The sequence below is a fragment of the Pan paniscus genome, chromosome 10 (assembly GCF_029289425.2).
Source record: "Pan paniscus chromosome 10, NHGRI_mPanPan1-v2.0_pri, whole genome shotgun sequence".
Lineage (NCBI taxonomy): Eukaryota > Metazoa > Chordata > Mammalia > Primates > Hominidae > Pan > Pan paniscus.
Window position 1 is genome coordinate 23,691,763 of NC_073259.2, and position 20,633 is coordinate 23,712,395.

Genomic DNA, 20,633 nt, shown 5'->3' on the forward strand with positions numbered 1-20,633 from the left:
AACCTATTCAGTGGTCAAATGAAAACTGTTATATTTAGAATGGAAAAGTCCACTTAAAACTGTCAACTTATAGTTTTTGGAAGAATTGGAAATTTTAGTCATAGTCATTTATATACTGGGAGCTTTTTTTTGTCTATTTGAGTCTTGTTGTTTACCAGTTGTTATATCACACAAACTACAAATGCATCTCTAGTAAAACTCTAAGCATGTGATAACAGTAGACAATGACTAGAAATATACTTGAAATTCATCATGTGCAATGTATTTAGTGTAGCCTATAGTATCACAAATACATCAATGTGTCCCACTCTTACTTTTATGAAATTATCTTCACGATGCACCATGGTTTAAAATATCTGTTGAAATGGAAGGCATAGATCCATCACTTAAAATTTGAAGAGTCATACTATTATACTTAATCTGTTTTTCTTGAAATACGTAGCACAAATATTTGGATTCTTAAAAATTAATAATAACCATAGCTTGAGTTTTGTTAAATTAAGGCTTTTCTATCATCTCAATTTACAATGCATTATAGAAATATGCATACCACTGTCATTTTCAGGATTTGGGAGGATGTCTGCAAATTAAGCTAGTAATTTATCTTAAGAAGAAAGGAATGAAGATACCAAAATTACACGTGACACTTTGTAATATTCATGTTTCTACTAACACACCATCTCTGAATGCAATAGACTCTACTCAAGTATTTTTAAATGTGTAAATGACATTTATTCTGTAAATACTTAAATTAGTTTTTTCCAGAAAAGACATATTCAGAAAAGGAACATTCAGTTAAAAAACTACAGGACATAAATTTTTCAAATATTAATGTTAGAAATTAAGCAGATCAAATATTCCGAGTCATATCAATATTTTTACTTCTCAGGCAAATATAGAAAAAGGTTATTACAATTCTCTGAGTATAACAACTTATGTACAGGATATAACCGAAACTATAGAACTAATACGGTGCAAATCCTTGACACAATTTTGCTCAGTAAGCAAGGTTAGTCTCTCACCCTACTGTAATCAAGCCCAATATTATCAAATTGACGCAACAGTATATTCTCTGTCAGACAAATTACTCTTCACCCAAGACCGCATAATCCAACAAATCTATAAAGATGGAAATAATATATGACAATAATGTGGAGGAGAAAAACTAATATCTTTTCCTCACCTATCACAAGGCTCATAGCTAAGTCACCTGTAATAAAAGATTAACAAAATGCATATAAATGTATTGAATAAAAGTTTTGTGTGGTGTTGGAGCCTTCAGAAATGAAAACCCAAAGAAATAGACACTTGTATATTTTTATGCTAAATTCAATGAAGAAGTGGCTAGTCGTGCAGGAATGTAGTTGAAGGACAAAAGGATATGTATAATCTAATGGTAATAAACTTGGGGGAACCAGCAAGGCCTGTTTGTTCAAATTCGACTCTGTGTCCCTGTGTCTTCAGAAACATACACATTTCTTTTCTCTATGTATGAGGAGGGTACCTCTCCAAAGAAAAGTCTTATGACCTAGTTTGAAAGAAAGGCAGAGAATTCTTTTACAACCTGCTTCAGGGGAGAAGGGAAGGAGAAGGTCAGAGAGTAAGTTTCCTGTTTCTGCTCTTTCCTTAAATGCCAAAATGCCATATTTTGGGGTAGCATGCCCTGAAGTCCATTAATATAAATTTGGACAGTGACTGTCTCTGGGAGGAAAGGTAGCACTTGTTTTGGAGACGTATGGGGAAACTTTCCCTGAGATGATGGAAATGTTCCATATCCTGACAAGATTAGACAGGTCTATGCACTTTTCAAAACTCATCAAGCTGTGCTCTTAGATCTATGCGTCTCACTGTGTATAAATTATATCTCAAGAAAAATGATCATATTCAAAGAATAGATTTTTTAAAGAGAACATTTTTAAAAGCTGTGCTACAAAATGTTATGGGAAAGAAGGAAAATTTATCTCCTTGTTGCATCAGCTTTGTCTCCAGTTGGCAAGAAAATGAATAAAGAAATAAATAAGTCGATAAATTAAAAAAACTTATTTGTAACACATATAGTCATGGTAGAAGTAATACAAAACAGATGTGGAAACACAAAAGGCACAGAAGCAGGATCAAGACCTATAGACAGTTGTTAAAAAAAATTGGTGCTTATTATAATCAAGAAGCAAAGGTATGTGAATAAAACACCGATTCCATATTATAGTAGGAGAGTAAAACGTGTGTGTGTATATGTATATATATGCACAGATATTATCATACGAGTCAGAAAGATATAAATACCTCAAGATTTGTTTAAAGACCAATGCAATTGTTAAAGACCAATGCAATTTCAGAAGTACAGGAGAAGCTATTAAAAAGGTCTTATCTAAATAACTGAAACCTTAAAAGGTAAAAATAGGCATAAAGGAAACCAGCACAGTGACCGCCACACTCTGGAGTTGTAGCGCAATGAAATTCTTGAAGGACTATAACTATTTATGTGTTTCCCAAATGTCCACAAAGTAATTCCAGCTTGATCATCACTATCTCTTATGTTCTATATTCTAATTATCTGGCCATTATGGTAACACAAAATGATTAGTGATAAAACTAGCCAATAACCCATCTGGTGGCTTCAACTATTTTTTTTTTTTCATTTTAAGACAGCAATTAGCCAAACCTTATCTTCTGCATCTCATTCCTCAGATTGCATGTTTCAGTTTTTCTCTCACTCCAGCAACCCTAGAAGCCATAAAGCAGTGAGCATTTTCTGAGGCTGCTCCAAAGAGACAAACCTGAGTAAGAAAAAAAAAATGCATCCTAAGAGCCTAGTGCTTAAAGTGGAGAAACATGAGCAGTTTACTTTAATCAACAGATTTGAGAATAGAAGAATATATGTTTTTCTTATTTTATTTTTAAAGAGTTAGAGGAATTTAAAAACCAACCCTCTATTTTTGTGTACTTTGTATTAGTTGTTGAATATTAACTTTACACTCACTTAATGATCTAAGGTAGACTGCTTTCCATTCTTACTGTTTTGTTTTTCTTTTCAGAATGGAACCCTAGACTTTATGAAATCACATTTCCAGTAGTCCATCTATGAGCACTGTTTCTTGGCTCTTTACCAAACCATGTGGAGAGCTGTAGGAATCTCGAAGATGTGAATCTGTTTATTTAAATTAATCTAATGATTAGTAGCATTAATATTCAATAGATGACTTGTTTATTTTCATATTCTCTGCGGACAGTTATTTATAAACATATATTTTATTATAATTTTTTAATATCAAGTTTTTGTAATATTTGTAATATTCTCATTTTGGACCTGCACCTAAAAATAGTCAGTTTGGGCTGGGCGCGGTAGCTCACACCTGTAATCCCAGCACTTTGGGAGGCCAAGGCAGGTGGATCATGAGGTCAAGAGATTGAGACTATCTTGGCAAACATGGTGAAACCCAGTCTGTACTAAAAGTGCAAAAATTAGCTGGGCATGGTGGCATGCGCCTGTAGTTCCAGCTACTCCAGCTACTCGGGAGGCCGAGGCAAGAGAATTGCTTGAACCCGGGAGGCAGAGGTTGGAGTGAGCCAAGATTGCACCATTGAACTCCAGCCTAGGTGACAGGGTGAGACTCTGTCTCAAAATAATAATAATAATAATAATTTCTTAATTTAAAAAATTTAAATTTTCACTTAAAAATTTAAAAAAAGAAAGAGGGCTGGGCTCAGTGGCTCAGGCCGGGTGCAGTGGCTCACCCCTGTAATCCCAGCACTTTGGGAGGCTGAGACGGGCAGATCACCTGAGGCTGGGAGTTTGAGACCAGCCTGACCAACATGGTGAAACCCCGTCTGTACTAAAAGTACAAAATTAGTCGGGCACATGCCTGACCAGCTACTTGGGAGGCTGAAGCAGGAGAATCACTTGAACTCAGGAAGTGCAGATTGCGGTGAGCTGAGATCGCACCGTTGCACTCCAGCCTGGGCAATGAGTGAAACTCCGTCTCAAAAATAAATAAATAAATAAATAAACAAATAAATGGAAGGAAAAAAAAAAGAAATAGTCAGTTTGAGTCTATTCTGATTCTATTTTCTATAAGTAAATTTTTGAGAACAATAATTACTTGAATTGATGGCTACTGTAGGAGTTAATACAGTTTTGATCTAATTCTATAACAAAAGTACCCAAAATGCAGCCATGTAAACAAGACAAAATTTCTCTCACTTGTGTTTTTACTTTCTTTCTTTTATATCTAAGATGACAGTGAGAACCTATAATACAGCTTTGCCATGTTCAGCGCAAGGTTTCCTCACTATCTCCCAACTGGTTGATGGTGTGTGTGTTGAGGGCGAGGGAGCAGACAGGAGAGCGCAAAGATAATTCTTTTAAGAACACAACTAGAATAATCAGGCATCGTTCCTCTCCATATTTCATTGACTGCAACCAGTAAGGTGCCCACATCTAGTTGAAAGAAAGGCTTGAAAAGATGGCCTTTGGCTAGTTAGCCATCATCAGGAAAGAAGACGGTAAAGAATAGTGGGGAACAACTTGCAGTCAATTACCCAAATATCCAGGTATACAAGAAGAGGAAAGCATAGCTGTCATTTTTCAAGGCAATGATCAAATACCACTGGACAAGATTTTTGACCTCTTCTGCTATGGCAGTGAAATAATTTCCATGATTATCGAGGAAGAATTATGTTATCTTGGAGGAATTTATTGTCCCTTATTATGGTTCCTATTTTCACTTCTCTATGAGATTATTTGTCCATTACTGCTATAGTAACCAAAACATTGTTTTGGTGTAATGTAAGTATTCAATAAATGAATTATCTATTCTAAATATGTATCCATTTTATTCTCAGAAGTATTTAATTACCCTGTAATTATTTTGTAAGAAAGAATTAGAAAATATTCTCTCTTTGGAGCTGCGCATATTTTGTGATGTATATGCTGCAAAACCAGTAGTGGGGCATGGGAGATACTTTAAGTCAAACACAGACTGGCTTCTGCAGGTCAATGCAATTCTCTGAAAACCTTAGTCTGCTTTTGATCTAGTTGCTTCCAGTCAGATCCATGGGTAAATTATCATACCCAAAGACCTAACCCAGGCAGTGTTGCTATGCATGCAGACTATCTTCTTTTATTTACTGTTTTCTTTGCTTAGCACATTCTGCTCTCCTTCAGTTTATGGGTGTCTACTTTGAAGCTACCTGAAAATATTAGTTTAGGCAGGAAAGCATCACTCTCAGCCTAACCTTCAAAACTATAAAGAACTTCAATTAACTGAGAGGTTTTAATGTGGGCACTTGAAAAAGTCACAGGCCTATTTACTGCCGGCCCTCCTTTTTTAGAGTCACCTCTAGCCCGAGTACGTATTGTCACAGAACTTTGCACAAGAATCTTCCTCGGCAGTTCACAGAGGTTACGTGTTCTTCTGGCAAGTAATCTCCCTTTTTAAGGACTGCAAATGACAGTTTTATGAAATGCTTTATCATAAAGTAATGAGAATTACTAACTTTCTAGCCTGCAATATCTGTGTTCTCCCCTACTCTCAATCCTTAGACCAAAGCTTCATTTTTTTTATTATGCTAGAGTACACTTCTAGTAACCAAGTCATGTTTCATTTAAGATTAGATGTCATTAAAACATAGAAAGAGACCCTAAAACACAGCATTTTATACTAGATAAAAATTTATGTCTCACTAAATATCAAGTGGTAGGTTGCTTGTTGTTGGCAGGACAACTCCTCCGTTCTCAATATGTCACTTCTGTCTCTGGATTCAGGGAAACAGCTTTTGCCATGCATGACACAACTATCAGAAAGAGGGAAAGGTTCCAGAATATTGCATGCTTTAATCTTTAAGGACAAAGCCTTAAGTACCAAATATGTTCTGTTTAAATTCCATGGTCTAGAGCTTAGACACATGGTCCTACCTCTCAAAAGGGAGGTTGAAAAAGGAAGTCTTAAGTTGGATGGGCATGTGACCAGTTGAAACTCTATTGTGGAAACAGGTTAAGAAAAGATACGGGGTGACAATTCTCGGTTTGATGCAATACTGTTATTCAGAAACAAATCTAAATATTTAAAGCAGGAAAGATTCATTTAACACAGAGAATAAACTACTTTTTGCAATAATGATAGGAAGAGCCACAGTTGTGGGCTCTAGGCTGGAACACAGCACAGGAGAACTGAAACACCCAGGGGCTGAGATCACCACTGGAACTACTGCAGATGAACAATCCACTATAAAAGCAATCTCAAAATTAGAAAGCTGGGAATCAGCTGTCACCACTACTTTTGCCACAGCTGCCTCTCAACACCAAGGGAAGTGAAGAATAGATACTGCAGTATTGCTTTGAAAAACAAGATCTTCCTTGTCAGTACATGAGAGGGAAAGAAAAAAAGAAAAGAAAAGAAAGAAGGAAAGAAAGAGAGAAAGAAAGAAGAAAAAAAGAAAGAAGAGAAAGGAGAGAGGAAGGTGGAAGGAAGGAAGGAGGGAGGGAAGGAAGGAAGAAGGAGGGAGGAAAAAAAGAAGAAAAAGAAAGAAAGAGAAAGAAAGAAAAGAAAGAAGGAGAAAGAAAGAGAAAGGAAAAGAAAGAGAAAGAAAGAAGATAGAAAAAGAAAGAAAGAAAAGAAACAGAAAGAGATAAAGAAATATACTCCTTGCTTGTACCTTTTACCTTGTACAAATACAACTTCTTGGTAGAACCAACTCTCATCCTGACTCTCGGCTGCAAAGGCGTATGGGAAGTGTCATTTTTAGATTTTCAGAATCTAGAGTAAGGCATGTCCACTTGGCAGAGGGTCAAAACATCCACCTCTGCTCCTGCTGAACAATGGGCACCAGAGAAGAGCATATATTATTAAAGCATTATTTTTTCCAAATTAATAATGAAAACGGCAGATGATTGTTCAATCTACTCTTTTATATTGTATATATTTATGGTGTACAACATGATATTTTGACATATACATTGTGGAGTGGCTAAATAAAGCTAATTACTATATACGTTACTTCCCATACCATTTTTTTTGTAGTGAAAACACTTAAAATCTGTCTTACAAATTTTCAAGTATACAATACATTGCTTTAACCATAATAACTATGTTGCACAATGGACCTCTTGAACTTAGTTCTCCTGTCTACCTGAAATTTTGGTATCCTTTCACCAACATCTCCCCAGTCTCCCTCCCACAGCTTCTGGTGACCACCATTTTACTCTCTGCTCCTATTAATTTAACTTTTTTAGATTTCACACATAAGTAAGATTACGTAGTATTTCTTTTTCTATATCTAGCTTATTTTACTCAAGATAATGCCCTCCGGATCATCCATGTTGTTGCAAATGTCAGGATTTCCTTTTTTTTTTTAAGGGCGGGAGAGGATTCTATTATATATATGTACTCATTCTACTTATATAGCAGTAGATGAATCTTTCGTCTATGTTGATTCTTTGATAATGAATATCTCTTAAAATTATTGGTTCAAGTTTAGTACAAAATGTTGAGGCTCAGGTTGTATAAGGCTTAGAAAAATCAATATAAATATTTTGTTTATGCTAGATATTAAATAGTATTTTGGAATGTCTAAAAGCTCTATCTTTATAAAGAATTTCATATTCTATTGATTCATTTTTTTCCCTCTTAAAGTGAATGAATAAGCAATTTACTTTTTAATGGAGCAGCAATGCAGCTAGCACTTAATTTCTAGATAACTTGATCAAAACATTTTCCTTTCTCTGGCAGTTTCCTATATTTGAAATAGAAATATTCAAGTAGCTGCATTATTACCTGTATCTGCCTTCATTTGTTTTTCACCCAGGTAGTAACTAGGTTCGGGTCACTCTATTAAGCAACAGGGTGGGAAGTTGCTCTTGTAATCTTCATGATAGCAGAAACCTTGTCGGTCTTTTTCACCACATTATAACCAGTACTAGGTAGCTGCTAAGTACCCAGTAGATACTCTATCAGAACTTTTGACTTAAAAAGTGAGATCCTGCTTTAAAATGGGTATATACAAATAACATTAAAAAGAGAATGAGATGGAAAATGTGGAGCACGTATGAAATATGCAGGTAGCCAGCTTCGGGGTCTGGGTCACAACTCTTTATATTAAACTTTAAAGACAACTCTGCTAAGTTCTACCTACTGGTAGAGCGAGTGTTGAAAAATCTTTCCCAGGTTTCGAGGAAGACTACAGGCAGATGAGTAAGGACACTTGTGGAACTCATCTTGTAGTGTGTGTTCTGAAAATTGAGGAATTTTGAACAAAGAAATTACATTTGCTTTAGAGTGGGGGGAAATAAGCCTATTTAGAAAAAAATAGAAGGTTATATATAATTTGACATTGATTTCTTAATGTAACAAGCAGGAAAGTTTTAGAAGGCTGTTCACCATGACACTTAAAATTTTGAATCTTACAATAAAATGCATAAACAGAATAACCTAATTAATATTAACACAATAGATAGGAAATCAAATAAACTTGCACTGTAAACATTGATTTTTAAATAAAATTTGCATTTCATTGTTGAAGCTTGATCATTATGTCTTAAATACTTTGCCTAAAAAATGGAGTAGACTACTACCAGGTAAGACAGAAGGCTTTGTGTGTTTAAATTTTAGACATAGGACATAGCCATGAAAAAAGTAAATTTTAGAAGAAGCTTAATTGTTCTCTGGATTTTACTTTTAATTAAAAGTGCTACTAAAATAGGTAAGCGTACATGTTAAGCAAGGAAAGATAAAATATTGAAGAACATATTTTCAAAGGAAACAAAGTACAAGGTACATTTTTGTACCCTTTCTTGTTAATGAATAATGACTATCAAACTGTTCTAACCTTAATCTTTCAGTTTTATCAAGATTAGATTGTTCCTTTTCAACCCTGTCCAGCTCTCATAAGTCCTCCTGAAAAATGTATGAGCCTACTTTAATGTGTGGTAAGAGATTTGTAGATCCAAAATGTTTCAATTTTTGAAGGGACTACTTTTCTTAAATAGTGGCTCATTTTAGGAATTAATTTAAAGAGATTTTTAAGGGTTTAGCATAAATGTATTTGGAAAAAATCACTACATGTAAAGTTATTTTTAAAGTCATCTATCTCCCCAGAGTTCCAAAGCTAAGAATTGCAGCTCAGGTTATTATTAAAATATAAAGGTATGATTGTTTTCCTGTGTGACATCACCCTTCACTTCTAGGTCAAGCTCCCATTTTTCTGTGACCTCTCACACCTTTGTAGCTTTAGAACAGAAGGGGTACAAGGGTCAGGGGATGGTGTTGTACAATTGTGAACCTTCAATACTATAAATATCTTTCCATGAGTAGCCCTGAAAGTGATATAATTCTCAACTTTCTCTTCTCTACCCTTCCATGTAAGAAATCATTCTTACAGAAAACTAATATAAATCTAAAAAGAAGAAAAAAGAAGAGAAAAAAACAGCAACAACAAAAGGATCCTATGACATATTTTGGAAACAAGAATAATCCAATTTATTTTTATTTCCTAAAACTTTCTCCCAGTAAAGCAGGCCTACTTCTGGCAGATCCTATTTTACCTGGATTTAATTATATAATTTCTTGTGTTGTCTCAGAGTCTCCACACATTGTTCAATTTCAAGAGCAGTATACCAAAACAATAAACTACCCACATCTACTTGCTAATCTTATAAATATTGTTTTATTTTGCTGTTTCTTTTCAGATGTTATTAAAAATATTTAAATTGAAATTTACTATGCATCCTAAGGTTAAACTAAAAATTAATATCTTTCTAAATTAGAAAAAAAGAACTTATTAAATTCTAATTAAATAAAGAAAATACCTCGATAGGTGAAACTCACAGAATGGCTAGAATACCTTTTTCAAGGGCTCACCTCTGCTCCTGCAAATTGAGACCACTGGTTTCACCACATCCAACCACCTCCATGTTTAAATGCATAATAACCTTAGCTGTAATTTGAGGGGAAATATGCTCACCTGACACATTTTTTAAAAATATATTTTCGTTTGTATATTGCTGATCAGTATCTTTGGCCCGAATTCTGTTTAGCACAGAGAAGCTAATTTATGGTTGGGTTTTTGGCTTAAATCCTCTATTCATTATGTCAATGCAAACCTTTTTTCTTTTTTTTTTTTCCATATAACCCTTCAGGGTCTGATGAAAAATAGATTTCCAAACATGCCCAACCTGCCAAACAGGAATAAAAGCTTCCAGTGGAAGCATCACGTTCCCTTGAAATAGAAGTGTTTTAGCTTGTGTGAGCGTATTTGACTCTTGAAAAGAAATGAGATCGTGCTTCATTTCAGGAAGATATATGCGTCAGGTAAGAAACTAAAACAAATAAACTTCCTATACTTAACTACATAGCATGATATTTCGATTCAAATATATTATTGAGGCAAAATAGCTCTTTAATTATACTGTGATACAAAAATGGTAGATGAATTTAAAATCAGAGTGAGTTTGTGCCATATTTTGAAACAGAGATATCCAGCGTGTAAATATTCCCCAAAATCTACAACCAGAAGATAGATCTTTCCTGAATAAACTTATTCTTTCTCTCTTTCCCCCCTCCCTCTGCCTCTTTCTTTCTCTCTCTCTCCAGCTAGCTGACACCACAGATTGCATTTGATAACATACCATTTCATCAGAGCCTTGAGCTAATTATTTCATTCATGTCTACTGGTAGATTTTTCTTAGTGTACACTTTTAGTGTCTTGAATCTCGTGCCACTAGCCTGTAGACGGCATCCCCATGTTGGCTCCCAGAGGAAATTCTTGTTAAATGGAAGGTGGAATTTCTTAACATATGGGATCCAAACTAGAAGCAACTCCTGCTAGGGAGAAGCTCTGTTCTATTTCCATTTCCTCCCTCTGTGCTGCGGTCCGTCTCTGCTGTTTGCCTGCCTCTTTATTCGTAGCTCACTGAGGCCAATGTGAACCTATTGTGTGTCCCAGTTGCCCCCTTATGTTCTTGTCTGATGAACAATTCTATTTCTGAAGCTTAGGATTAAAGTTAGAGATAAGATATACCCCATTCTTTCAAACTAATCATAATATATAACTTGTACATAGTGATCACCTTTTTAAATGCATTAGCTAATGTAATTATTGCATCTTAGGAAACAGACTCAGAGAGCGAGGTTAAAGAACACATACCCCTCATGTCATTAATAATGTTATTAAGAGCTTGGATTTTAATCAAGGTTTTCTTATTCCAACTCAAGGGCTCTTTCCATGACATGTTATTTATTCTCCACGCATGTCTATCTGCCATCTGAACCAGATAAAAAGCAAGTTTGTGAATTGAGCATAAGAAAATAGTGAGCATAAGAAAATAGCTAACCATGAGTGAGCTGGCAAAAAAAAAAAAAAAAAAAAAAAAGGACAACTTCTACCTCCTATAGAAAAGGTTCATAGTAGGTGAGTCTTCACTGATTCATTAAATAAGCAAGATCCTGTGATGCCATTGTGAACCCCAAGGCTATGATTTCACTTTTTCTTCTGCCTGAGCTGGAATCACTTTGGTCGTGAGGAAGCCCTCTTCAAGTAAGCAAAACATGGTACAATTCTCTCAGAGCTTAGGAAGAAAACGTGATGAAGTAATCATTTCCAATCTAGAAAAGCATTGTATTGTATTTCTAACTAAATTCTTGCTATTTTCCAAATGTATGATCTGATGAAATGGTATACAGATAATCATAGCAAAATATGATTAAATCGTTTAGGCATAAATCCATTTTAACTGTTATCAGTTCTTAGCAATAGACCTTTTATGACAAAACTCTTGCATTTTAAATTATTATGATTTATTTTTCTGTTGGCTGAAATATTTTCAAGAGTTTTTCAGCTATAAAATAAGAGTGATGTGTATCTTTGAATTTCTTATGCAAAAATATGTATTTTGCTTGGCAACCTTATTTTTTATCTCAAAGTTTTTCTAATTTTATTGTGGTTTTTCACTGTGCAAGTTATTTAAAAATATTTTTTAAGTTTAAAAACATGAGTTCTGTAAGTTATCTTATTTTTACTGATTTTGACTACGTTGGGGACAGAGAAAACAGTCTGTACAATACTGACTTTGAATTATATTAAAATTAGCCAAATATATGATCAATTCTCATAAGCCATCTTGTCCTTATAAAGGTATAAATTCCAATACTGGATACAGTATCTTATATATGTTCATTGAATTAAGCTTGTTAATTGTATATTTTTGACTGATCACTCTACAAATGATGTGAGATTACTATTACTTCCATTATAAATGTGGCTATATCAGTTTCTCCTTGTAGCAGTATAAACTGTTGCCATTTAAATTTCAAATGAATTATTTTTAAGTATAAATCTGTGATACGTGCCTGGTGAATTGGCTCTTTACCTTATAAAGTGTTATTCTTTACCTCCTGAATTACTTTTTCCAATAGGCCTGTTTTGTCTTTTTAATGTAATGACATCAGTTTTTTGTTGTTGTCGATATTATTACAAATTGCCTGTGATACCTTTTTCGTCTTTTAAATTTTAAGCAATACTTATCCTTTAAATTCTGGTATATCTGTAACAAATCTCATTTAGCTTTTTTTCTTAATAAAATGTAACAATCTAGAGATTTTATATGACATAACCAGACAATTCACATTTATGTGTTTCTGATATATACCTTTTCATTTCTTCATCTTAGAGAACATTTATATTTGTGCTTCAGCTGAAGATAGGACAAGGCAATTGTTTGTCTCCAGCTGATTGAAATCAGTGCCACCCTTTTCTCATCTTCTCACTTACGGAACTTCTCCCAACTTGATTGATGTTTGTTGTTTTTGTTGTTGTTTTCATTCTTTGCTTTCTACCGGTAGAAAATACACCCTCTATTATCTGAATATACATTTATTATCTAAAAATTTAACATGCATTCTTCAAAAATCAAAATTTATATCTGTACTTTCTCAATAGAAAATGTTTTTTAAGTTGGATTGCTCAACCCCAACTTATATAGTATTATAGTCTAGTATTTAATTATATCTTACTTATTCTGCTTTCCAGATTAGAAATTGTTATTATTGTTTATATAGTCAACGTTAGTTCAGAATTATCCACATATTTACTATCATGTTCACTCACCTCCCCTTCTGGTATTTTTCAGACCTTCCCTGGGATAATTTTCCTTCTACTCTTAAGCACATTTTTTAAAAATTTCCATTAATGGTAATGTTCTAGAGATAAACAGGTTCTGAGAACACATTTTTATTTTGTTCTGCTTTTCAAAATGCTGTTTTGTTGAGTATTGGCTTATATTCTTCATATTTCCACCCCCCGCCGAGATCACGTTGGCTTCCTCCTTTGTTGTGATATTTTTTGCTTAGGTTCCATTATGATTACTTTCTTGGTATTGTGCATCTTTGAATAGGAGTAATTTTTTTTTTCTGGAGACAGCTACTTTTTGGAATATTGTATGTGAGAACAAAAGAAGAAAATCAGCTGTGTGAGCAGACAGGCTGAATTCTGATCTATTGTTTCTGAATACTTTCTCATCAACACTCAACCTTTTGAGAAAACTCTCTCTGGGCGTGGGGAGAAAAACCATCTACCTGGCTCACAGTGCATAGTGTCTTCTGTAGATTGAGATCAGCATCACCACTCTTTTCTCCTCTGTCTTACCAGACTAATAACCCGCTGTAAAAGCCTGCATGGGGCATCTGAACACTTGCTCACTCAGCAAGCCTTTTCCTCAATGATTTTGAGAATTCTCTTTCTTAGAGTCTTCATGATAACATTCTCCTCTCATAGTACTGAAATAATTTTATAAGCATCAGCTTGATTATTTCATGGTTGTGTGTGTTTCTGTATTTTTGTGTATACATGTGCGTGGCTATTTATTCAAACTCCAAGGAGAAAAACCTTCTCCAGAATAATTAGTGGCAAATTTTTCTTTAATCTGTACTTCTGCCACTTGGGCTCTGGTTAAATCCCCTTCTCAGATATGTCTTTGATACTTGGTTTCTGATGTGAGAAAATTATTTTTCACATTTTAGGTATGTTCATTTATGCTTCATCATTTAAGGAATCATGAATAAATACAAAATTAAATGCAAAACAAATGTTTTTGTATGATTTATTGATAAACAAAAGGATTTAATCTTTAGCAGATGGAAAAGCTAAATATATATGGTATAAATGTAAAGTTAATATTAGTTAATAAATTGAGCTGGTTATAAAATTCCAGAAGTCTCCATTAATTCATCTTAAAACACACACTTTTACCTGATTCATAAATGCCTATATCTATTATAACTTATGTAAAAATTTCAATAAAATGGTCTTGATGCTTTTAGCCTACAGTTTCCTGTTACTAATATTGCCTCTCTTGCTTCATTTTGCATGTCTCTGTGTGTGTGTCTGTGTAGGTGTGTATGTTTGAGTAATATATTTGGTAATACTTTTAACTTTGCTTTAATTTTTTTATGTGTTTCTGTTACAAAAACTATGCAATAGGCTGGGTGTGGTGGCTCAAGCCTGTAATCCCAGCACTTTGGGAGGCTGAGGTGGGCAGATCACCTGAGGTCAGGAGTTTGAGACCAGCCTGGCCAACATGATGAAACCTCATCTCTACTAAAAATATAAAAATTAGGCAGGCATGGTGGCAGGCGCCTGTAATCCCAGCTACTCAGGAGGCTGAGGCAGAAGAATCGCTTGAACCCGGGAGGCAGAGGTTGCAGTGAGCCGAGATCGTGCCATTGCACTCCAGCCTGGGGAACAAGAGCGAGACTTCATCTAAAAAAAAAAAAAAAACAACAACACTACGCAATAGAAAATTTATATTTGCATAATGTTCTTAATCCTATTAACTGCTTATATTTATCATCATTAGATGTCAGTGATCCTACAGGGCCCATTCTGTTTGCTATTCTTAAAACATACTTTTAATTTCCTATATTCCTGCTGAATATAATGTAAATGTTATCACATTTTGATTCCTCTAGTGTTTTGGAAAATACGGATGGTATTTTTCTCCAACTAATAGTTCTATAATACTTAATAACTCTATATATACAAACAAATACATATGAATTTTTAAAAAAGCATTGATAGAAACAAAACAGCATATTTTATCCCCTTTCCTCTTGTAAGACAGAACATTTAACATGCCTTTCAGTTTTAGTTGAAATATAATCTAAGACTCTTCACCTTGCTCATTAATACAGAGTAAATTTTGAAATTATTAAATTATATTTGCAATCATTATTTAGACCTAGTCAATGTTAACTGGTTTTTAAAGAGTTACTATTAGTTCCCTATTACTGAGTTCTTATTTTGATTAAAATTTTGTGGCCTGATGCATGTTACTCATTAGAAGTGCACAAAGGTTTGTGAGCACTTACATATGTTCAAATATGTTTTAGCTGCTCTCACATACAAAAGACAAACTGAATGTTTGGTATAGAACATGTTTACCTTAGAACTATGTAGACATAGTTCCATTATCTTAAGGCAGTTTGTCTTTACAAGTAAACTGTATGTCCAGATAGATTTTTCTTTCTTCTCCTCCTTTTTCTTCCTCCTCTCGCCCTCTCTCCCTCCCTCCCTTCTTCCTCCTCCTCCTCATTCTCTTCTTTTTCTTCATTTTTTTCATGTTGGGTAAATGCTTCATTTTTAAAATATCACAATACACATATATTTTCTGGTTATGTATATATGTACCATATACATATGCAGATGTAATATGCATATTCAGGGTTTTCTTTTTTTGCCATCTTCAATGTTGGTTGTTTCTACTTTTTCTGATTTATTTTTAGGATTTCCATAATACAGTGATAGTTCTCCTTTCTATGAATGTTACAATTGTAGTATCACATCTTATACTTTCTCTCACTTGTTCCTCTTATTCTGTATTCATAGTATTTCTCAATTTTTAATTCAAAATTTAGTTTTCTGATGTATCAATTCTGCTTTAAGGAATATTTTAAATATGTGACTGAATTTTCAGTTTCTTCACATCTCAGTATCTCATTAAGCTCCATTTTATTGGCATCTCTCTCACCCAATTTTTTCTTTTTTTCATTTTGTTTTGCTACTTTTTAATTGTATAGATTATTTAATAGAACACATGATTTCTTAATTTTATAGATCACATATAACTACTGTTTTTATAATAATTACTTCGTTATACATAGCATATATTTTTCAGAAGTAAGATCTTCTTTTATGTCTTGATAAGCATTCACTTTATTTCTTGCAGAATATTTGCACATCTGTATTAACACATTTTTCCCAATTACTCGTCCTTTGAATTCTCTCTGTTGATGACTCATAAATAATGTCTGCAGCTTATCTTGCCTGGTTCCTCTCATTATTGACCTGTTAGAGCATGTTTCTCATATTTTCAACTAAAGGGATGGTAAATATGAACAGACTTCATCTGATTTCTGGTCACTAGCAGTCACTTAATTTCCCTAAATTCTGGACTTCATCTATATTGCTTTCATGTCCAATTGACTATTTTGAGAAGGTATACGTATCTAGGTAATTCTAGCCAATATACAGTTTTTCTTTTGCCAGAAGTGGACTGTTTTTGTACTTTCTCATGGTATTCTTTGTACCCCAAACATTCATCCCCCGTTCCTACATGAGGCAAAACAAATGCACAGTCACCATAGATGCAACATTTTGCATTAACGCAAATTTTAGTCTTAGAAAGCATGTAGAAAGCTAAGTGGCCATGTGGCCCTCGTTGCTACTGAAAGGTGTTGCTGTGCAACAGATCAACCTTTTTAGGGCGGTGGAGGGAAATGATCCGACCCTATATCTCCCAATTCAGCAGTAGCAGGAAAATGAACCATTTCTTTACCATTTTTTCAGGCTGGGATATTTATTCTCCTCCAGATACAAATCAAGTGCCAGCCAGTACGTGTGGATTTTTTCCTTCCATTTCTGTTTAATCTGTTTTGACTTACATATGATAAAAATTTAGTTGACTGAATGGATGTGAGTCTTTGTGGCTGGTAATGCTATACTAAATGAATTTTTTTGTTTGCTTATTCAATTCATAAAATATTTGCTTAATTTTTTGAGTTATGTTACCAGCCAGATATCATTCTACAGCAAGTCAACTGTATTGATGCTAAGAACCTTGATTTTTATTGTTATTATTATTATTATTCTAAGATTAGAGATATCATTAAGGATATTATTTCCCGAAACCACAGTCTATTTGACCAGCTTTTAATTTCATAATTTGTAACCTTTTTCAAGTTTTTACAAAGTTTTCTGAATTTTTCTACCTATCTGTTCTTCCATTCAGCCTTCCCATACTAATTCATTTAACTCTTAGACTACATTGATTTTTAGATGAATTCCCACTGTTGTGCTTCCTATGCAGTGAATCATATGACATAATTCAGATACTTGTTTTAAATAGTGAAAATAAAATGTGACTATTCAAACAGTGCATATTAGCCATATTTTAAAAAATAATTTTATGTGGTATTTATCATTGTGTGTGCTGTTTTCTCAGAAGCATTAAAATTACCAGTGTATTCAACTTACCATTGGTTTTACCTACATTTGCCTTTCAAAAAATTTCTAGATCTTTCTTTAAATAATATTCTTATCAAATATCTCATTCACCATAACAATAACTTTGTCAAAGATTCAGTCAAAACTTAGATTGCTTTCTTTTTTTTTTTAAACGAGTCTCACTCTGTCACTCAGGCTGGAGTGCAGTGGTGCATATCAGTGCTCCAACCTCCACCTCCCGGGTCAAACAATTCTCATGCCTCAGCCTCCCAAGTAGCTGGGATTACAGCCGTGCACCAACACACCTGGCAAATTTTTTTATTTTTAGTAGAGATGGGATTTTGTCGTGTTGGCCAGGCTGATCTTGAACTCCTGGCCTCAAGTCTATCCTCCTGCCTCGGCCTCCCAAAGTGCTGGTATTATAGGCATGAGCCACTGTGCCAGCTGAAACTTAGATTTCTTAAGAAGCTATATCCTCATGCTAACGATTACGTTAATATTAAACATCATTAAGTAGGTATCTGTTCATATTTTTTATATTTTGCATAATTAATTCACCTATATATATATATATATTTTTTTTTTTTGGTGAAGAACATCCACATGTTTCTAGCCACTAGAACAGCAATAGATACATTGGGGTATATGTAGTTTTTCTCCCCTCTCCTGCATCTGGGCAGAGGGCAGTAATGAAACATTATCTCCCCTAGGTTTTCCTCACCCATACAAGTCTTCTCAAACCATGTCCTGTAAAGTGACTACCATGTAAGGAGATTTCATTTAAGAGCTAAAACTATTTACCACTTTGGTTTCAGAACAATATTAGAGTTTTCCAAAGAAGAAACTGTTATGGAATTATTTTTTTCTGCTACTTACTTCCATTCACAGTCAAATACTCATAAAAACAAGGGTAATCTTTTGCATGAGTGGAAAATTTTGCCGCATTACATTGGTAACTAACAATAATGCTTACACAAAATGGAAATAAAGATGACAATACACATTATTTTATTATTATCAGTTAAAATACATAGAATCAGTTAAATAAAATAGACAAAAATTAATGGATTACGGGATACATCCAAATAGTAATTATAAAATGATGTGGCTACTATTTGTCAGACACTGACAATTTACCCTTTTTCTTTTTTTTTTTTCTTTCTTTTTTTTTTTTTTTTTGAGATGGCATCTCTCTCCGTTACCCAGGCTGGAGTGCAGTGGTGAGATCTTAGCTCACTGCAACCTCCATCTCCCGGGTTCAAGCAATTCTCCTGCCTCAGCCTCCCATGTAGCTGGGATTATAGGCGTGAGCCACCACGCCCGGCTAATTTTTGTATTTTTAGTAAAGACAGGGTTTCACCACGTTTGTCAGGCTAGTCTTGAACTCCCGACCTCAGGTGATCCACCCACCTCAGCCTCCCAAAGTGCTGGGATTACAGGTGTGAGCCACTGCGCACAGCCCGACAAGTTTTTCTTATATAATACTTATTAACACTATGGAAGGCAGTTATTAATATCTTTATTTTTATTAATAACAAATTTGAGATGTTAGAAATGTTTACTAATTTACTCAGAGTCATGCAGCTATTAATGAAGAGTGAAGATAAAACTCTCTTGAGCCCATCTTTTTTTTTTTCTCTCATTAACCCCTGTTACCTTTGACTAAATGGTGCTGAAATTCTCCTTTAGTTTTGTAGAGTTATGCTGAACTTAGGGAATAACATTAAATGTGGCCCAAGGACTACTACTGTTTTCCAGGAAAATATGCAGTGTCTTAGTTCCCAAGTGAGGTAAAACTTATCACTTAAACCAGTCCCAATGTTTATTGGACCAGTATTCTATAAAATGTAGGCTAGCTATACAATGATCTATAGTTTTACTCTAATTCTAGACAACTTAAAATAACAGAAAACAGTCTATTGTGGGTACTTTATGGTTAAAAGATATAATGCTTTATAAATATAAATCCTCTTAAGGAATAGTTTCATATTCTAAAAATGTAACTTTGACATGCCTGAAGTTGTTTACTAACATACCAACTCCTTCTATTATTAAAATATATAAATTTTAAAAGGTATTTAAATTAAAACTATAATTTTACGAACTACATCTGAATTGATTAATATTTTTTCTCATAAAAGCAAGAAGAGTGACAGTATCTCAATTTGTAAAATATACAGTGGGACACATTCTTTCACTTGAGATTTAATCTATGCAAGATGTTTTGCTGATTTTTTTAGGCTTCCTTTACCCTCTTTTTGTAAGGAAGACTTGGCTCTCCCTTAGGACTCTGTTCTTTTGTGACATCTAGTGGAAGCTGTTCATAGTCCCATGCCCCACATACCAAGGAACAGGAGACAGGCCCACATTCTTCTATATGGCTGTTGACTACCAGGTCACTCCTTTTCAACACAGTATAAAATTCCACTCCTTAGAGTCCCCAGACATCCTTCGCTACTGCCCCATGTCTCTTCTACTTGCTGACCTCCTCTGACCTTGTTCCTCCACATCTGTTAGAGACTTGCCTGCTAGTTACACTTGGCTCAGCATTTTCATTTCACACTCTAACTCCAGGCTTCCCAGAGAACTTCAAAGCCATTCAATCATGATTTTTCTAAATAAGGTCATTTATTCCTTTTAGTAATAAAATACTCATGTTTTTCCCTAGGCCCATGGCAAACAAAATAAGAGACTACATTTCCAGCCTTCCTGTTGTTATACATTCAGGGCAATGAGATGTGAGCAGAAGTGATATATGCAGTTCTCATCAGGTCCTTAAAAGGAAGCAGCTTGCTTTTCACTTATTTTCCTCTTACCAGGACCGCAAGTGGACAAAGTGAGATGGCAGTGGCTTATTATTTTTCTCCTACCTCTCAGACTATTCTGTACTTTTCTTTTTGGGGTCAATCCATTATATACTGATTGTCTCTTATACTGAGATTTTATTCTCATATTGATATCTCTTCTTAATCTCTTAACCATCTTTAAACAAGACTTATGGAATAAACCATAAGATATGTCACCTCAATTCAAGACCCACATGTAATAACTGCTTATTCGGCATCTTCACGTAGATTTTGTACAAGTCCTTCAGTTTCATACATCCAATGAATCATGCTACCTAATACTCTTTAAATTGATGA

At 34.3% G+C, this 20,633-nt stretch overlaps 1 protein-coding gene and 1 long non-coding RNA gene across 2 annotated transcripts in view; one reads left to right on the plus strand and one right to left on the minus strand.

Annotated features, from left to right (window-relative positions):
• LOC117975389 (uncharacterized) overlaps positions 1–20,633 on the minus strand; it is a 186,223-nt gene that overhangs the window by 109,684 nt on the left and 55,906 nt on the right. The gene's annotated exons all lie outside the window — the stretch shown is intronic.
• The window catches only part of PIK3C2G (phosphatidylinositol-4-phosphate 3-kinase catalytic subunit type 2 gamma), a 385,996-nt gene continuing 376,276 nt past the window's right edge, over positions 10,914–20,633 (plus strand). The window contains exon 1 of the mRNA XM_003816540.5: positions 10,914–11,529. The gene's annotated coding sequence lies outside the window, so the exon portion shown is untranslated. The remainder of the gene's footprint in view (positions 11,530–20,633) is intronic.